Below are 21,144 nucleotides of genomic sequence, written 5' to 3' on the forward strand. Positions count from 1 at the left end.
TGTACCAAGCATATTTTCTGATCATAAAGCCTTGAAACTAGAATTCAACTGCAAAAAAGAGGAAAAAAATCCCACAAAAATGTGGAAACTAAACAACATACTTTTAAAAAATGAATGGGTCAAAGAAGAAATAAGTGCAGAGATCAAAAGATATATACAGACTAATGAAAATGACAATACGACATATCAGAATCTATGGGATGCAGCAAAAGCAGTGATAAGAGGGAAGTTCATATCGCTTCAGGCATATATGAACAAACAAGAGAGAGCCCAAGTGAACCACTTAACTTCCCACCTTAAGGAACTAGAAAAAGAAGAACAAAGACAACCCAAAACCAGCCGAAGAAAGGAAATAATAAAAATCAGAGCAGAAATAAATGAATTAGAGAACAGAAAAACTATAGAAAAAATTAATAGAACAAGGAGCTGGTTCTTTGAAAAGATCAACAAAATTGACAAACCCTTGGCAAGACTTACCAAGGAAAAAAGAGAAAGAACTCATATAAACAAAATCCAAAATGAAAGAGGAGAAATCACCACGGACACTGTAGATATACAAAGAATTATTGTAGAATACTATGAAAAACTTTATGCCACTAAATTCAACAACCTAGAAGTAATGGATAAATTCCTAGAAAAATACAACCTTCCTAGACTGAGTCAAGAAGAAGCAGAAAGCCTAAACAGACCTATCAGTAGAGAAGAAATAGAAAAAACCATTAAAAACCTCCCCAAAAATAAAAGTCCAGGCCCTGATGGCTATACCAGCGAATTTTATCAAACATTCAAAGAAGACTTGGTTCCTATTCTACTCAAAGTCTTCCAAAAAATTGAAGAAGAAGCAATACTTCCAAACACATTTTATGAGGCCAACATAACCCTCATCCCAAAACCAGGCAAGGATGGCACAAAAAAAGAAAACTACAGACCAATATCTCTAATGAATACAGATGCTAAAATACTAAACAAAATACTAGCAAATCGAATACAACAACATATTAAAAAAATAATACATCATGATCAAGTGGGATTCATCCCAGAATCTCAAGGATGGTTCAACATACGTAAAACGGTTAATGTAATATACCATATCAACAAAACAAAGAACAAAAACCACATGATCTTATCAATAGATGCAGAAAAGGCTTTCGATAAAATACAACACAATTTTATGTTTAAGACTCTCAACAAAATGGGTATAGAAGGAAAATATCTCAACATGATAAAGGCCATATATGATAAACCATCAGCTAACATCATATTAAATGGCACTAAACTGAAGGCTTTCCCCCTTAAATCAGGAACAAGACAGGGTTGTCCAATCTCTCCACTCTTATTTAATGTGGTACTAGAGGTTCTCGCCACAGCAATCAGACAAGACAAAGAAATAAAAGGCATCCATATCGGAAAAGAAGAAGTAAAGGTATCACTTTTTGCAGATGATATGATCCTATACATCGAAAACCCCAAAGAATCCACAAAAAGACTACTAGAAACAATAAGCCAATACAGTAAGGTCGCAGGATACAAAATTAACATACAGAAGTCAATAGCCTTTCTATATGCCAACAATGAAACAACTGAGAAGGAACTCAAAAGAATAATCCTCTTCACGATTGCAACAAAAAAAATAAAATACTTAGGAATAAACATAACAAAGAATGTAAAGGACTTATATAATGAAAACTATAAACCATTGTTAAGGGAAATCGAAAAAGATATAATGAGATGGAAGAATATACCTTGTTCTTGGCTAGGAAGAATAAATATAATCAAGATGGCTATATTACCCAAAGCAATATACAAATTTAATGCAATTCCCATCAAACTTCCAATGACGTTTTTTAAAGAAATAGAGCAAAAAATCATCAGATTTATATGGAACTATAAAAAACCCCGAATAGCCAAAGCAATCCTAAAGAAAAAGAATGAAGCTGGGGGCATAACAATACCTGACTTCAAACTCTATTATAGGGCCACGACAATCAAAACAGCATGGTATTGGCAGAAAAATAGACACTCAGACCAATGGAACAGAATAGAAAGTCCAGAAATAAAACCACATATATATAGTCAAATAATTTTTGATAAAGGGGCCAACAACACACAATGGAGAAAAGAAAGCCTCTTCAATAAATGGTGCTGGGAAAACTGGAAAGCCACATGCAAAAGAATGAAACTGGACTACAGTCTCTCTCCCTGTACAAAAATTAACTCAAAATGGATCAAAGATCTAAACATAAGACCTGAAACAATTAAGTACATAGAAGAAGACATAGGTACTCAACTCATGGACCTGGGTTTTAAAGAGCATTTTATGAATTTGACTCCAATGGCAAGAGAAGTGAAGGCAAAAATTAATGAATGGGACTACATCAGACTAAGAAGTTTTTGCTCAGCAAGAGAAATTGATAACAAAATAAACAGAAAGCCAACTAAATGGGAAATGATATTTTCAAACAACAGCTCAGATAAGGGCCTAATATCCAAAATATACAAAGAACTCATAAAACTCAACAACAAACAAACAAACAATCCAATAAGAAAATGGGAAGAGGATATGAATAGACACTTCTCCCAGGAAGAAATACAAATGGCCAACAGATATATGAAAAGATGCTCATCTTCTTTAGCTATTAGAGAAATGCAAATCAAAACGGCAATGAGATACCACCTCACACCTGTTCGATTAGCTGTTATTAGCAAGTCAGGTAATAGCAAATGTTGGAGAGGCTGTGGAGAAAAAGGAACCCTCATCCACTGTTGGTGGGAATGTAAAGTAGTACAACCATTATGGAAGAAAGTATGGTGGTTCCTCAAAAAACTGCAAATAGAACTACCTTATGACCCAGCAATCCCTCTACTGGGTATATATCCCCAAAACTCAGAAACATTGATACGTAAAGACACATGCAGCCCCATGTTTATTGCAGCATTGTTCACAGTGGCCAGGACATGGAAACAACCAAAAAGCCCATCAATAGATGACTGGATAAAGAAGATGTGGCACATATACACTATGGAATACTACTCAGCCATAAGAAATGATGACATCGGAACATTTACAGCAAAATGGTGGGATCTTGATAACATGATACGAAGCGAAATAAGTAAATCAGAAAAAACCAGGAACTGTATTATTCCATACGTAGGTGGGACATAATACTGAAACTAAGAGACATTGACAAGAGTGTGGTGGTTACGGGGGGGAGGGGGGAATGGGAGAGGGATAGGGGGTGGGGAGGGGCACAAAGACAACAAGATAGAAGGTGACAGAGGACAATCTGACTTTGGGTGGTGGGTATGCAACATAATTGAACGACAAGATAACCTGGACTTGTTATCTTTGAATATATGTATCCTGATTTATTGATGTCACCCCATTAAAAAAATAAAATTATATAAAAATAAATAAATAAATAAAATAAAATAAAAATAGTAGTAAATAAAAAAAAAAAAAAAAAAAAAAGAAGCAACCAGTGAATGCACAACTAAGTGGAACAACAAAATGGATGTTTTCTTTCTCTCTCTCCTGCTCTGTCTCTCTAAAATCAATCAATCAATCAATAATTAAAAATATATGATGTGGTTAAACTTTTGAAACTTTAAATATTTGCCAGTTTACTCAACATTTGCTGAACACATTTTGTTTATCAAAATTGTGCTATATATCTGTGTCTTTCTGAATAGGCTCTTGCAGTTCTTGGCTCAATAGGATGTTGTAGCAATGCAGGGCCTCTTTTGTGGCTTTTCAATCTTCTGTAACTTGGTTCTATTTTATTGTCGTGTTCACTGCCACGCTTTGTTCAGCCATAATTTGCCGACATCTCAGCATTTCCAGGTTATAGAGAGTAGACGAGTGCAACAGTGTAGGATATCTGCAATGGGGACTGTCCCTTCACACATATTCTGTTATCCCTTTAAGTCAAAGATTAACTTTGAACCAGATCTTTGAGAGTAATGCCCTTTAGGCTGTTGACTGATGAGCAAGACCCTGTGGTCTCTTCAGTAAAACCTGCCAGAAAGGAAGTCCACACTCAGCTCCAGTGGCTGAGAGACCCTCTCCTGACTTGGGGCCCTGCCAGTCAGGCACAAGCTGCTTATCTGTGCAGATGGGCCAGTCCCGCCCACCGCTCAGGAGCACCTGGCTTTGGGGATCACATCGGGGTTGCGGGCCATGTCCAGTGATGAGCAAATATTGACAGAACTGGATTCCTCTCAGAACAGCAAGCAGGGAGGGGCGGTTGGTTAATGACCATCAGACTCCATACTTTGAAAGAGTCTTTACAGAGCGATTGGAACATAAAATCTGTGAGCTAAGAAAAGATATCTTACTGAATTAACCTGTTTAATAGGCAAACCGCCTAGAAGAGCATGAACCAATGGCCATTTACAGCGGCTGCGGTCTGAAGGCTGTGTGGTTCCTAGAATTTTGATGACTTTCTCTCGTATCAAGGGAGGGACAGGGAAAGAAGGGAAAGGCACTAACACGTATGAAGGACGTACTCTGTATTGGGCACCGGTCTCAGGCATCTTTAACATATCTTCCTCACTTAATCCTCAAGAGACGGCATATTAGCCCCTTTTGCCAGGTGAAGAAAGAGGAAAAGTTAAGTGACTTCCAACATAATGGGGGAAGGTGGGAGATAAAATTCAAATACAAACCCCTCAGACTCCAAATCCGATGCTCTTGCCACTAGACACGCCAAGCGTGTTTAGATATGTACAGTGTGTCCGTAAAGTCATGGTGCACTTTTGATCAGTCACAGGAAAGCAACAAAAGATGATAGAAATGTGAAATCTGCACCAAATAAAAGGAAAACCCTCCCAGTTTCTATAGGATGATGTGGCAGCATGTGCGCATGCGCAGATGATGACGTCACACTGTGTATACAGCGGAGCAGCCCACGGCCATGTCAGTTGAGATGTGGATGGTACAGAGGAAAATTCAGTGTGTTCTGTGGCTCGCTAAATTTGAATCTGTGACCAAAGTGCAACGTGAATATCGGCGCATTTATAACGAAGCGCTACCACATAGGAATAACATGACTCGGTGGGATAAGCAGTTGAAGGAAACCGGCAGTTTGGTGGAGAAACCCCATTCTGGTAGGCCATCAGTCACTGATGAGTCTGTAGAGGCTATATGGATAGCTACCTAAGGAGCCTTAAAAAATCTGTGCGTGAGCACACATCGAACTGCATTGAATAGGTATGAAACTGGGAGAGTTTTCTTTTTATTTGGTACAGATTTCACATTTATATCATCTTTTGTTGTTTTTCTGTGACCGGTCAAAAGTGCACCATGACTTTACGGACACACTGTATAGTGTGGCTGCAGGCCAAGCAGAAGAGAGTGGGAGGAGACAGAAATTCTGCTTATCCGTCTGCCATGAGGGAAGGTCCAGAGGGTATAGCATCACGTAAGGGGAGCCTTTCTCCCCATTGTGAAAAGCAACATGGAAATATATCCATTACCACTTCTTATTTTTTAAAAGTGAAAATTTAGCCCTGGCCAGTTGGCTCAGTGATAGAGCCCCACCCGGCATGTGTAAGTCCTGGATTCAATTGCTGGTCAGGGCACATAGGAGAAGCCACCATCTGCTTCTTCACTCCTCCCCCTTCTCTGTCTCTCTCCCTCCTTCTCTCTCATAGCCATGGCTCAATTGATTTGAGGGCATTGTCCCTGGGCACTGAAGATGGCTCCATGGAGCTTCTACCTCAGGCACTAAAAATATTTCGGTTGTGAGCATGGCCCCAGATGGAGGTTCCTGGGGTTGATCCCAGTTGGGAGTCTGTCTCTTTATCTCACCTCCTCTCACTTGGAAAAGAGGGAAAAAAATTTAAAAAGGTGAAAAATTATGCACAAAATAATGAACTGATTTATTCTATGCCTCAGGCACTGAATATGAACCGGTGCTCAGCTTTCGGTGCTAATAAGGACACCTATGGGATTTTCCTGGGGTCTGAGTGATGGGCAGTGCTGTGCAAGGGGCCCTGTGAGGGCAGAAGTGGAGGCAGGGCAGAAGCTAATATATGCAAGTGTTTATACAAACGAATTCATGCAATTGTTTGTCTTAGGGGAGTTAGAAAGAATATGTCTTGATCATACTTTATTTTTTATTGTGACTTTTTCAGTTCTTGCCTGAATATTTCTTAAGGTTTTATAAACAAAACAAATGCTGCTGTTGACTAGCTGCCAAGAGTGCGCTTTAGACATATTTGACAATTCAAACTTTCCAATTAAAGGCGTCAGTGACTGGCCAATCTCAACCCCCTTGCCCCCCCCCCCCAAATCTCAGGAATAAAAGGCACAGAGATCCAAACAGCTGCATGAGAAGAAACTCCTGTTACAGCGCCCAGGCCAAATCTAATTACCAGGATGCTATGGACTTTCCAGATCAACTGGGACGTTTAGTATTGAATCTGCGTGAAATTTCCAACTACTAGATATAATCTTAAGCAGGAATTTGGACTCAGTTTTGAGCCCCATCAGATTAAAAAAAAAAAGGAAGTGCTCTACTTTGTGCATTAATATTCCAATAGCATAAACAATCTGGTAAAAAGCAAATTTTAAGTTTACTTACACTCTTCAGACATTACTCACCACCCATAGCATGAAACTCAACCTTGGCAGGCAGGGGAGGCCTGGCCTGACTGCTCGGCCCATCTATCACTTGCACCCTCACACCTGACAGGAGCAAATTATTTGGATGCTTCCCCTTTTCTAAGCTCAAACAACCCACACGCCATTTTGTACCTTTGTATCTTAGCACACACCAGTCTCTCTTCTGCAAACTTCTAACCTGCACATGTCTGCGTAGGATTTGGAAGAATCTAAACCCGCCCCTTCTCCCCAACTGCGTCTGCACATCCTACACGCCTGCCCCTCCCCCTCCCTGAACCCAAGAGGAGGACCGGCCTGTAGGAGGCGCTGATTCAAGAAAAGGAACCAGTTGCTCTGAGATATGAAATACTTTCCTTTATCTTCCCTGGAGTCCTCAATGAGAGACAAAAGTTAGCTTCTCATTATTTCCCTGTAACAGTGATTTTCAACCTTTTTCATCTCATGGCTCACATAAACTAATTACTGACATTTGGCGGCACACCAAAAGGCATTTTTTTTCCCCATCTGACAAAAAAAAAGTTATAATTTTGATTCATTCACACCGGACGGCTATTGTTACGTTACCTGTTGCTGTTTTGTTTTTTTAATTTGACAATCTAAGGGAAAAGAGGTCAGTGTCCCAGACTAAATAGTCAGGTATTGCATGTCCTAAAAATTCTCCGGCACACCAGGGTGCCACAGCGCACTGGCTGAAAACAGCTGCCCTAAAACAACCACAAAGAATGAATTCCCTAGTTGAAGGGTTCAAGAAATCCTTTCCGAGGAAATCTTAAAGTTGGTAATGTTGCAAAATGAGTGTAAAACAGGAACACACATTTTAAGAATCAAGTGATAACTGAAGGACAATATTCTTCAAGAGTATATCGATTCTACGTACAACAAACACAGACATAGACGCAGGTGTCCCCCACACCCCTGGGGTTTGGGGTATAGTATTCATCGCTGTTAGAATTCACGCACCAAAAGGCAACACCCTCAGTATCACAGGCTCCATCAGAAAAAAACCTTTGTCGTTTGAGGGGTTGAGCGTTTGCTAATTGTTATTGTCCACCAGTAGGTGTCGCCAGAGATCAGCAAGTTTGCTCTGGCTGCCCTGTCAGAATGATCTCCCCAAATCCAGCTCTGGCTGGAATTCGGCCGCCTCTGCCTCTAAAGGTCCCCTCCCTCTATGCAAGCTTCGACAGGAACGACCAGTTATACACGCTGTAGTCCTTCAAGTTTATTATACAGGAGAATCACCTTTTTGGCGGGAGGGCGGGGGTGTTAAAATGAAAATTCCTGACCTATTCTGATTCCATGGGTACGGATGCCCCCCACCAGTCATTCCCATTTAAAGCACCACCTTCTTACCCTCTCATTCTGATGTACTTTGAGAAACACTGATTTGTCCCCGTGCAGATGGTACAATATATCATCTCAGAGACGGTCAGGCTGGAAAGGGACTCACTTGTTCATTCAGTCACCAAACATCTATTGAGCCCCTTATAGCTTGCCAGGGTACTGGGTACCTTTGCAATGTTGTGGGGTTCATCCTCCTGTCCCTGGCGTGAGAACGTCATCCTGGAAGCAGAATAGATGTAAACACTCAACCTACCCTTTCTTCTGGGCACCCCATCAGAGAGCCCGTCTCCCGCCCAGGAGGGAAAGAGAGCCCCAGAAAGAACATTGACATGTTTATAGAAAGTCTGCCCATAAATTGATCTGTAATGGTTCACAGACAAAAAAGAATAAATCCATGGCTTTTAAACACAGACAACATACATAAATCCATTAGTATTTGAGTGTTAAATTTCACTGCCGTGTTAACTTTATAAATCCAAGACAAATAAAAATCTGAGTAGTAAAAAAAAAAAAAAGAAAAAGTGGGATACATGACATTACTACAAATACTACATAAACTAAAACTCCACTAGAAACGCAAAATCGCCATGACACTGTCAAGGGGGTTGAGGGAGACAGCTTTCTTAGAAACTGCAATGAAATTGAATATTCTGCTGCAGACTATCGCTGAATAGCACTTTCTGTTCAGTGACCACTCTTAGTCCATCTGTCTCTCTCTCTCTTTTTTAACGGTCTGACCATGAGTAAAGTTTTTGTTCTAGGACAGAGTTTAAAGGTCGTTGACTCCGACCTTTGTCTCCACACTCAATAGTGCTTTACAACATCCCAGCTGCAGAAGTGCCCCACGGCCTCTGCATGCATTCCTCTGGGGTCAGGGGATCCCTTCTGCCTCCAGAGCTCAGTTCAGCGTGGGGTTGCTCCAGTTTTTAGCACGTTCTTCCTGACCTCTTGTCTGCTAAGCAGGAAAAGGCAGCAGCTCCGTGAGAAAGCCTTATCCTGTCCAGAGCTTAGCATGCACAGTGCCTGGGTTAGGATGGTACCTCGGCTGCACTGATGAGAATGCTGTCACAGTGCCTCGCCCAAAAAAGGGATTAATTCTTCTTATGTAAGAAGAAGTCCCCAGGGCAGTGAGATTGAGTGAGAGCAGCTATGTAAGGAGGTCTTCCAGGAATCAGGCTTCTCCTCTTTCTGGCCTGTGATCTTTTGCGCGTGGTTTTTGTTCCTGCTTACGAGATGACTGCTGCCCATCCGGGCATCACATCTGTATTCCTGACAGGCTGAAGAAGGGTAAAACCCAGGGGATGGACAGCACCTCTATCCAGAAAGCGAAACGTTTTTGGAATTCCCCATTGTATATCAGCTTACATCTTGTTGGCCAGGACTACGGCAGATGGCCACCTCGGCCTTCAAGGAAGCATGGGAAGGTGGGAATATTAGCTGGGTACTTGGTTGACCAGAACAACATCTGGATTATATTTGTGAGGAACAAGGGCAGGACAGATGTCAGGTAAGGCAATTTATCAGTCACCGCCTCAGCCTGATAGCAATAGGTGATTAACATGTTAAATGATGAAATCTGTCTTTCCAATCATTAGAACTCTTTAGGGGCTTAGAACAAAATTTTAGAAACATTTTTCTTTCCTGTAATATCCTTTCAGATAGTTGAATACAGTGATCGTTTCTTTTCCTTTCCTCTACCTCCAAGAGGTCTCTTTTCCAAGTAGATGTCTTTCCTTGGCTTGTCTCAGAAAACACTCCTATCTGTTTATATTCTGGGTCTGACTGACCTATAAAAAGTAACGCAGAGTCATCTCCTTCCTCTGCTGCACACCATGCTATCAATAGAACCTAGTGTCCCAGGAACTGAAACATCCCACTGTTGATCTGAACAGAGCACTCTTTGCACTCAGATGCTTGCGGGGGAGGGGTGGGGCAAAGGGGATGCACATCACTGAATGACTGCCCTGTGACAGCCGCCACCCTGCCGTCTCTTTTATAAGACCTCCAGTCAGAAGACCCCTAGGACCCAGGAAGCTCATTTGGACACTGATGGCTGGTTTGATAGACCCAGGAAAGCCCTTTACCTCACATCATTACTAACCTTCAGGCTGTCAGATTTAGTCCATCGCTCCCAAGTTTTCTTTGTTACCCAATGAACTACAGTGTGTCCGTAAAGTCATGGTGCACTTTTGACCGATCACAGGAGAGCAACAAAAGACGATAGAAATGTGAAATTTGCACCAAATAAAAGGAAAACTCTCCCAGTTTCATACCTATTCAGTGCAGTTCGATGTGGGCTCACGCAGATTTTTTAAGGCTCCTTAGGTAGCTATCCCATATAACCTGTACAGACTCGTCACTGACTGATGGCCTACCAGAACGGGGTTTCTCCACCAAACTGCCAGATTCCTTCAACTGCTTATCCCACCGAGTCATGTTATTCCTATGTGGTGGCGCTTCGTTATAAACGCGCCGATATTCATATTGCACTTTGGTCACGGATTCGAATTTAGTGAGCCACAGAACACACTGAACTTTCCTCTGTACCGTCCACATCTCAACTGGCATGACCATGGGCTGCTCCTCTGTATACACAATATTACATCATCATCTGCGCATGCGCACATGCTGCCACATCATACTACGGAAACTGGGAGGGTTTTCCTTTTATTTGGTGCAGATTTCACATTTCTATCATCTTTTGTTGCTTTCCTGTGACCGGTCAAAAGTGCACCATGACTTTACGGACACACTGTATATACAGCTAGCGTTTTAGCTCTAAGTCACCTCAAAATAGGATATATCTTTGGTAGCAGTTAGAAATGTGTTTAGCTGTGATGGAAAAAAGAAAGAAAGAAAGAAAACAGTTGCTAACATAAGAAGAGTTTATTCAAAAAGTCTGGGGGGGTCTCAGCCCAGAGTTGACAGAGTGTGCCCAAGTATCTGGGATACGGGCACCTGTCATGGTTGCTCCATTGTGCATGTCTTCCAGTCTCAAGGTCACCTCAGTGTCCAGGATGGCTACTGGCCCTCTACCCATCGTGTCTGAGTCCCATCTGGCAGGGAATAGGAAATCAAGAGCGGGACAATGGCCCTTCCCTTTAAAGACATATTCTAGTAGTTACATGTCATTTCCACTCACATCTCGCTGGTCGCGACTGAGCCACCTGGTTACCACTCAGCCGCAAGGGGGTTGAGGAATGTAGTCTTTGTTCAAGATGGCTCAATGTCCACTTGAAAGTCAGGTGACTGATCATCAAAGACTAAGAGAAAGGATATTGAGAGACAACTCTAGTCTTGGCCACAATCTTCACTCTTTTAAAATCCATATCAATGGTAAATATTAAACTGTCCAAGACTAATGCAAAAGACCAATGCTAATAAGAATTAATATTTACTGAGCACTTATGATGTGCTTGGCACTGCCCTATGCACTTTATATGTAACGATGTAATTAATCACCAAAAACTCCCTTCAGTTGGGCTCACTTACATGTGTGGGGAGCAGGCCTGGAGGGGCTGAAACCCACAGTCAAACAGCTCACAGGGAGCACAGGGTGCTGGAGTCAGAGCTTGTGCTCCTTTTTTTTAAATTTTTTTATTTATTCATTTTAGAGAGGAGAGGGAGAGACAGAGAGAGAGAGAGAGAGGAGAGACAGAGAGAGAGAAGGGGGGAGGAGCTGGAAGCATCAACTCCCATATGTGCCTTGACCACGCAAGCCCAGGGCTTCGAACCGGCGACCTCAGCATTTCCAGGTCGACGCTTTATCCACTGCACCACCACAGGTCAGGCTCGAGCTTGTGCTCCTAAACACTCTCGATAATGCAGCAATCTTCAACCTGCTTCATCTCATGGCACACAAAAACTACTTATTAAAATTCTGTGGCACACCCCAAAATATATACCATATTTTTTGCTCCATAAGACGTACCTGACCATAAGACACACCCAGGGTTTTAAGGAGGAAAATAAGAAAAAAAGTATTCTGAACAAAATGGTGTGTTAAAGTATTTAATAAAATACTGTATTTTTCGCTCCATAAGATGCAAGGGCATTTCCCCCTCTACTTTTTGGGGGAAAATTTGTCTTTTTTTTCCAATGTGAAAAATGCAGTATTTTACCAATTTGACAAAAAAATAGATATAATTTTCATTCATTCACACCAATGGCTATTGCTGTGTTGGCTGTTATCATTGTTTTACATCTAAGGGAAAAGAGGCCAGTGCCCCTTCAGGTATGGTATGTTTCTTGGGTTTTTTTTTCTTGGGTTGTTTTTTTTTTTTTTTGCATTTTTTTTCCCTGAAGTTGGAAACAGGGAGGCAGTCAGACAGACTCCGGCATGCGCCCGACCGGGATCCACCCAGCATGCCCACCAGGGGGCAATGCTCTGCCCATCTGGGGCGTCGCTCTGCTGCAACCAGAGCCATTCTAGTGCCTGAGGCAGAGGCTATAGAGCCATCCACAGTGCCCGGGCCAACTTTGCTCCAATGGAGCTTTGGCTGCGGGAGAAGAAGAGAGAGACAGAGAGGAAGGAGAGGGGGAGGGGTGGAGAAGCAGATGGGTGCCTCTCCTGTGTGCCCTGGCCAGGAATCGAACCCGGGACTCCTGCACGCCAGGCCAATGCTCTACTACTGAGGGTATGGCATGTTTTATTTATTCATTTATTTATTTATATTTTTCTGAAGCTGGAAACGGGGAGAGACAGTCAGACAGACTCCCGCATGCGCCCGACCGGGATCCACCCGGCACGCCCACCAGGGGCTACACTCTGCCCACCAGGGGGCGATGCTCTGCCCCTCCGGGGTGTCGCTCTGCCGTGACCAGAGCCACTCTAGCGCCTGGGGCAGAGGCCAAGAAGCCATCCCCAGTGCCCGGGCCATCTTTGCTCCAATGGAGCCTTGGCTGCAGGAGGGGAAGAGAGAGACAGAGAGGAAGGAGGGGGTGGGGGTGGAGAAGCAAATGGGCGCTTCTCCTATGTGCCCTGGCCGGGAATCGAACCTGGGTCCCCCACACGCCAGGCCGACGCTCTACCGCTGAGCCAACCGGCCAGGGCCGGTATGGCATGTTTTAAAAGTTCTTGCGGCACACTGGATGAAAATCGCCACTATTCTATAATGCATTGCCTCTGGGCAATGTGTGAGAGATACAGACTTCTGTTTTTGGCAACTGTTATTTTGGGATATTTTTGTTACATCTGGAGTCTGCCACTTCTACTGGCATCCTCTCTAGGGATAAAATTAATTAGCAAGCCTTAAGCTTAGTCCTTCAATTAATGACTATTCCACTCATATTTCTTCTCATGTCTGCTTAGCTCCTAAGAGCCTCGCCCTTTGTAATGTGGATAAACAGGATCGGATCCCAGAGCCGGGCTACGCTGCAGAAAGAGGGGAGGTCTGACCTACATGGGAGGTATCAAGTGTGGCAGCCCAGAGACATCACGGCAGTGCAGGGCTGTAGTGTGGAGAAAGTTCAAGGGCTTTGAGGCAAGAAAGAATCCAGGTTAAATTCTGGATCTGCCACTTGCCACCAGGCAAACTCCTTAACCTCATGGTCTCTCATTTTCTCAGCTAAGACCTCCCTTGTAAGGGGCCTCGCACAGGCATGCACATCCTGAACCACGGAGCACAGAGGCCGCCCCGGCAGGCACACCTCGCGCTAGCGACCAATGAAACTCCGACCCCCTGTCAGCACTTCGGGCGTCCGTGAAGGAGAAAGACCTGTGGAAGGTTAAAGGTAAAAAAGGGAGAAAAATGAACTCTTACTTAAAAAAAAAAATCTTCTCTGACTCCTGGGATTTTATCCAAAGGAAAAATATTCAACGGAAGCAAAAACATTGATGCTAGATTTTCAGGGCTATCCCAACAGCGAAACCCTAAGCGCCACGGCACACCCACGCTGGGGAAGGAGGAAGACTGGCCGTGCTGGGCACAGCTGCTCAGTGGCACTGCGGGTGGCCACTGAAGAGGAGAGGGACTGAGCCTTTGTAGAGGCACAAAGAAATATTTAGGATTTAATCTAAGTTAAAAAAGGAAGACTTAAGTAACTGACATATGGTTACCTATATATACATGATTCATTCTTATGCAGAACCGAAGGAATGTTCAAATAAAAAGATTTGGCACGAAGTTGTGGGCAGGAGGTGTGATTTTTTTTTGAGTATTTTTATACTGTTTTTTTTTTTTTTCAGTAAAACAACCAAAATAGTATTCTAAAGTGGCAATAGGTAGAAAGCCAGTTTTCTGTATTTTCAATAATAGCTACCACAATGAATACATCTAGTGCCTGGATCTTGGTTTCTAAATACCAACTTCCATAAAAGGAACCAGCTCTCCTTGAAGACATGACCGATCACGTGGCTGAGACAGAGAAGCCCAAGATGACCCTGGTGCCCCTGCGGTGTGTCAGTAAATAGGAAAGAACTGAAGGAATGGTGGAGACAGGTCAACAGTACACAGCAGCCAGCATGAACAGGCTCTTGTGGGCCAAATCAGAGACAAGCTGGGCATAAAAAGAATGATAACAAAACCAGGAAGAGCCCACAATTCACTGTTCTTTACTCAATGAGTAAATCTGTAAGTGGGAGAGAAGGGAAAGCCCTTACAGTAGAACCCCAGTTACTAACCGTAGAAGGAATGATGGTAATAGAAAACCAGTTAGGTAAAAGCCACAGTAAGTTTCAGAGAAGAATCACGAATAGCTGCTAGCTAGCGCAGAGAAATCAAACTGATTTTTGTGTGTTGATCTTGTATCCCACAACAACGCTGAACTCTAATCAACTTAAAGGAATTCTTTATTATTTTTTTTATTTTTATTTTTTACCTACAAAATAATGTCATCGCATCCGAGAGATACTTTTACTTTCTCCTTTCTGATTTGGGGGTCTTCAACTTCTTTTCCTGACCCGGTCGCCCTGGCTATACCCTTCAGGATAATGTGGAGCTGGATGACAGAAATGGGCACACCTGCCTTGTTACTGCTCTCAGGGGGAAGCTTCCACTGAGTGTGATGTCAGCTGTGGGTGTTTCATAAACATCCTCTATCAGGTTGTGTCAGTTCCCCCCACTGCTGTCTCAGTAATTTTTTTTTCTCCTAAAACACAAATACCATCAAACACTCCCTTGCTTAAAATTCTTCAGTGAGTCCCTGTTTTCTTCAGCATAAAATTAAGTCCCTTAGTATGGCCTACAAGACCCTTGAGATTGGATCCCTGTGGACTTATCGAATTTCATGTCCCCTTCAGTCCAGGGTCAGACACATCCTATCTTCACACATGCTGTCCCCCAAAGGCTCCTTGATCTTACACATCCCTGCCTTCAGGTAGTCTCCATGCTGCTCCGGAGTCACTGCTGCAAGGGCAGCTGGGACTCTACATTGTACCTGCTCATTCCTTCGCCTCCTAAACGGATGCTGAGGTCTCTCATTTCTGGATCTGTAGACAATAGAGGACTTCGTAAATGTCCTTGGAATAAATGAAGACTGCCTTTCTGTTTTATTTATACTTAAGAAAATTACTTACAAGACTTTTAGAGCAGATCTGAATAAGGATGAGGTAACAAATTTAGTTAAAGAATCAAATCAGAAAAAAAAAAGGAAGGAAGGAAGGAAAGGAGGGAGGGAGGGAGGGAGGAAGGAAGGAAGGAAGGAGGGAGGGAGGGAGGAAGAAAAGAAATCAGGAAGTTACATGCTTGAGCTCTATCAACTCAGCACCTACAAACCCCGAGCCAAGAGCCACGTGCAGATGAATTTTTGCTTTCACAGTAACTTGAAGAATGCATATACCTTCTCTCATCAAACAATAAAATTCTATCAACCTGGGTGTTTTCCTTTCTTTCCGGGTTGCTAGGACACGGAAATTATTTAATGCCTCATTGTATGGTGACCATATTAGCCCCAGAGTCTAGCACATTTGTTTCTTCCTGTTTATGTCTTTGCTTTTCTATTTTTACTTTAATAATCTTATTGTATATATTGTAAGCCTGTTTGGAAAAAAAAATTGGAACATAAATATACACACACTAAAAATACACCACACGTTTATTGTTAGCATCAAATCACGCAAATGTTAAGGTGACGATGTAGGAAAGCAGAGTTAGAGCCATTGAGAAAAAGTTTGTCTGTGGTTACCTAAGCTGTCCAGGCCATTGAGAGATTGAGGTCTCTTAAATGAAAAATTAGGTTTGCTTCATCAGGGACATCAGGGAGTGGAAATAAATTTTGTTGGCATAGAGAAATATATATTTTCAGACCCTCAAACTCTTCTCTAGCTGGCTCCTTATTATTACAGAGTGTTGCTTCAGACAACATGGGAGAAGAAAGGTCAAGGTCCAATCTTCGGTGAAGGAGAGACAGCCTGGAGGAATCTGCACACCCCGCCCAGTGCAGGAGTGCCACACAGCGTGCTGGGGGAGGCCCCCATGGCTCTCCCCTCCCCCAGATCCAATTAGTCAGCAGGCCTGGACGATCTCCCACTGAGTTTTCCCCTCCCCCTGTCCTCCTCTCTCCCAAGTCTCCCTCTTAGAGGCGTCCCCTCCAACCCCACCACAGGCTCCAACCCCGCTCAGTTCAGGTCTGAACGCCCGTGCCACCTCTGTATTCTCTCCAGGGTCCTCACCTTGTGCTGCACATCCACATATTCTTGCCTCTGGACATCCTAAACCACGGGTGTTTCCTCATGTTGCTATGATCGCCCACGCTGTTCCTCTGGGTGAAAATCTCCTCCCCTCCCCCACCTCCCCTTTCATCCTCCGGCTAATACCTGCTTATCCTTCCAGACAGCTCAGAGCTTCTCCTAATGACTCCAACACCTCCCCATGCGCTCCCAAAGCACTCTGGACTTAGAACCCTCGCTGCCGTCTGTCTCCTCATTAGGCTGGGAGCTACTTAAGATCAGGATGTGAATATCTACCCGAGTTCCCAGAATACAGATGTGCCTGACCAGAGGCGGCTCAGGAATGTTTGTTGAATGAAAGTGGGTATGATTAGCACAGTGCTATAGAAGGCGTGGTGGGTGCATCTGAAATGGACCTCTCTCAGCAAGCACATTTTCCATGAAATGTGAGATGGGGGTCTCACCAGCTCCCACCGGGCTATTGTTTCTGTTATTTTTTTTTTCCTAATCCTTCCAAATGCACTAAGTCCTTCTCATTCCTTCCCCCAACCTTTCCCTTGTCTAATTAAACAAACAAATTCCTTAATCCATTTGGGTTGGACTTAGATTATTTTTAAATGGGAAGCTCATTGTCCTAAACACCATTTCTTAAATGGATTCTTACCTTATTCATCTGAGGTGTATCCTTAGCTTTTATTATATCCTTATAAATAATAGAATTTGTTTTGGGAATACTGCCTTTGACTCCATTATCCTATTATCTCATGGGTTTACTTACTGTCGTTTTATTATACTTACCTGGCTATTTTCTCTTTAATGCAACTTTATTTTTCATATTAAAAACTATACAGGACTATTTTAAACATACAGAGAAGCAAAACAAACAAACAAAAAAACCCCAAACCCCAACTATCCATAATCCCATAACACAGAGAAATTCTTATTTTGATGTAAAAGGGTGATTTTCTCAGCTGATTTGCACTTAAGCATCTTCCCAGATTAACTGACATTCTCCAGCCCCCTGCAGAATAGACTGGCCGCTGGCCGCTGCAGGCCGACTGCTCCGGGGCGGGACTGTGCTCAGGGGCCTGAGTACTGTTCTCAGCGTCAGTGGACTGTGCTTAGCAGAGTCAGGTGTGTTTATTCCGACATATAATGCCAGACGTTGTTAAATTCTACCTAAATATTATATTATTAATAAAAAATGAGTAGGCCCTGGCCGGTTGGCTCAGCGGTAGAGCGTCGGCCTGGCGTGCGGGGGACCCGGGTTCGATTCCCGGCCAGGGCACATGGGAGAAGCGCCCATTTGCTTCTCCACCCCCGCCCCCCCCTCCATCCTCTCTGTCTCTCTCTTCCCCTCCCGCAGCCAGGGCTCCATTGGAGCAGGGATGGCCCGGGCGCTGGGGATGGCTCCTTGGCCTCTGCCCCAGGCGCTAGAGTGGCTCTGGTTGTGGCAGAGCATCACCCCCTGGTGGGCAGAGCATCGCCCCTGGTGGGCATGCCGGGTGGATCCCGGTCGGGCGCATGCGGGAGTCTGTCTGACTGTCTCTCCCCGTTTCCAGCTTCAGAAAAATACAAAAAAAAAAAAAAAATGAGTATAAAGAGAGTAATTTATATGAAAACTAAGTTGAATGCTTTGGAAAGACTATAGATACTAAAAATATTACTCCCAAACTATGTACACATGAGGATTATACACATTGGAAAGAAATGATAAAATCTGGGAGTCTATACTCAGCTGGTTTCATAAGCATATCTAAATTTTTGATCCATTTTAAATAAATCAATATTCCACATTAATACATTTTTTGGGTGGTTGCATTATTGGTGTGGTTAATGTCAAAAAGACAATAGATGATTTCAGAAAAGTCAGAATCATAAAATAAGAGCCACACCCATGTCAAAGATTGGCCAATGAATATTTACTTGTAGTTTTTGAGATATTTTATTTATAATGATTTTCTTCTTTACCCCAAATTTTCAATTAACTCATCAACCACCCGTGCCTACAAAATTTGTTGAGAACATCTATTATACCTTTTGTCATTTAAAAATGTACACAAATACTGATTTTACATAAATGAGATCATGCTGTAGAAACTGCTTTATCCCCCTTTTCACTGACTATATTGTAGGCATTATTCTAAGTCATTAAATATTGCTTACATCATTTTTAATGCCCACCCCCTCATCCCTCCTGTTTGAAGTTCTTTTCAATGCGTCTTTTTATCAGACATAAAACTGTGTACCTTCCTTGAGTTCCTCTTTGCAAGACTGACAGAAAAGGCAGAGTTCAGTCTTTTTTTTTTTTTTTTTTTTTTTTTTTTTTTTTACAGAGACAGAGTCAGAGAGAGAGATAGACAGGGACAGAGAGACAGTAACGAAGAGATGAGAAGCATTAATCAGTTTTCGTTGTGCATTGCAACACCTTAGTTGTTCATTGATTGCTTTCTCATATGTGCCTTGACCATTGGCCTTCAGCAGACCGAGTAACCCCTTGCTCGAGCCAGTGACCTTTGGTCCAAGCTGGTGAGCTTTTGCTCTAACCAGATGAGCCCATGCTCAAGCTGGCGACCTTGGAGTCTCGAACCTGGGTCCTCTGCATCCCAGTCCGAGGCTCTATCCACTGCGCCACCGCCTGGTCAGGCCAGAGTTCAGTCTTATGCTCAGCTTAGGGTTTCTTATACAGCTCATCCCTTTCTCTCAATTTTCACTTGCCTTTTTTTTTTTTTTAATTCAGTTGTTATTTTTGTGTAAAATAATTTGACTTGGTGGTACGCTGTGAGGATCCTTTCCAGCCGATGGACAGAGTGGACCAAACAGAAACCCCTAATATCCTGTATCCAAGTGTTAGGTTACAGGGTGAGTTTGGAAGGCTGAGAGCCCTTCTGTCCTGCCTTGAAGTTAATACCTTACCTTTGCCTCTCTAGTCTGTTTACCTCACGGGGGAGCTTATAAGGACCCAGAGAGCTTTAAGACGTCTACTGAAATTGCTGATAAGCCCATGAAATGGTCTATTAGCTTAGCTTTGCGATTTCTGGAGTTTTAAATTTAAGCTAAGTGCACCTGGTAAGTTATTTTTCTCAGGAGCTGGACAGTAAATACACAGTGTCAAATTGAAGGCACCAAGCCTTTTTTTACTTTCACTGCTACTTGGCACAACTGAAAAAAAAAAATAATGTGAAGAGGCCTGGTCTTGCTAGTCCCACAGCAAACTTGGTCAAAGATATAAGGCAGGGGTCCCCAAACTTTTTACACAGGGTGGGCCAGTTCACTGTCCCTCAGACCGTTGGAGGGCCGGACTATAAAAAAAACTATGAACAAATCCCTATGCATACTGCACATATCTTATTTTAAAGTAAAAAAAAACAAAAACCAAAAAACAAAACAAACAAACAAACAAAAAAAACAGGAACAAATACAATATTTAAAATAAAGAACAAGTAAATTTAAATCAACAAACTGACCAGTATTTCAATGGGAACTATGGACCTGCTTTTGGCTAATGAGATGGTCAATGTGCTCCTCTCACTGACCACCAGTGAAAGAGGTGCCCCTTCCGGAAGTGCAGCGGGGACCGGATAAATGGCCTCAGGGGGCTGCATGTGGCCCGCGGGCCGTAGTTTGGGGACCCCTGATATAAGGCCAAACAGCCTCACAGGGCATCTGCTTCTTTCTGAACCTTTAAGGACTTGTAAGAGGTTTGAGCTTAGCAATTTGTAGAAGCTTAAATTTCTATCTTAATTCCATATAAACCTAGAGTGCACACATAGTATGCTTCATAAAAGAAATCCTCTAGCTTTTTCTTTCTTTTCTAAAATTTGAGATTGAATAGAGTCTACAGTACTTTCCATAGCCAAGAAGGCAGAAGAAAAAAACTCTGGGTACCTTCAGGAGATGTGAGGCTTTTCAACAAGCTCTTTCATCGCTTGATGGTTTCTATAACTAGAAATTGTGTACATCTGCATAAGAATCACCCTCCCCCCAAAATTAACAGTCCGCACTTAGTTAATATTCTTCAGTATGTCAAAAACCTCTACTTTTGAGGACACCTCACAAATGTTCACCTCACAAAACTTCTTTTGGCAAGACCGGTATAAAACATCTGGGACTATGATCTGGGTATTATTATTCACATTTGCTAATAAAAAATACTCTGCACAGCAACCTCTCAAGGAAAACCCTAAATTATAGAACTTAGGAGAGGTTTAACAGTATTGCCAAAGGTCTTTCATTTCTTAGCACCCCTTCCATAGTTCCCAATATCATTGAAAATAGATGAAACAAGTTTGATATTTCCCTCCTAAACTTGAATAGGGGACGGCTACAGCCTAATTTACGGCCTACTGAAGTTTCACAAACCCACTAATTTGGCACAGATCAAAGCTTCCAATAATGCGCAGGGCGCCAGGCACACGTGTTAGATAAGGTAAACTTCATCTAACAGGCTTTTCTACTCTGCCCCATGGCTTAATTCGGGGCAAGCTGCGCCTTCACAGGGTGACTCAGACTCCAGCTAGGAAGCCAGGCCGGCCAGGGGATGAGCTTCGTACTTCAGAAATTACTTTTT

At 42.8% G+C, this 21,144-nt stretch overlaps 1 protein-coding gene across 1 annotated transcript in view; it reads right to left on the reverse strand.

Moving 5' to 3' along the window:
- The window catches only part of SLC44A1 (solute carrier family 44 member 1), a 200,036-nt gene that overhangs the window by 18,835 nt on the left and 160,057 nt on the right, over positions 1-21,144 (reverse strand). The window lies entirely within an intron of this gene.

This window comes from Saccopteryx bilineata, chromosome 2 (genome assembly GCF_036850765.1).
Source record: "Saccopteryx bilineata isolate mSacBil1 chromosome 2, mSacBil1_pri_phased_curated, whole genome shotgun sequence".
Lineage (NCBI taxonomy): Eukaryota > Metazoa > Chordata > Mammalia > Chiroptera > Emballonuridae > Saccopteryx > Saccopteryx bilineata.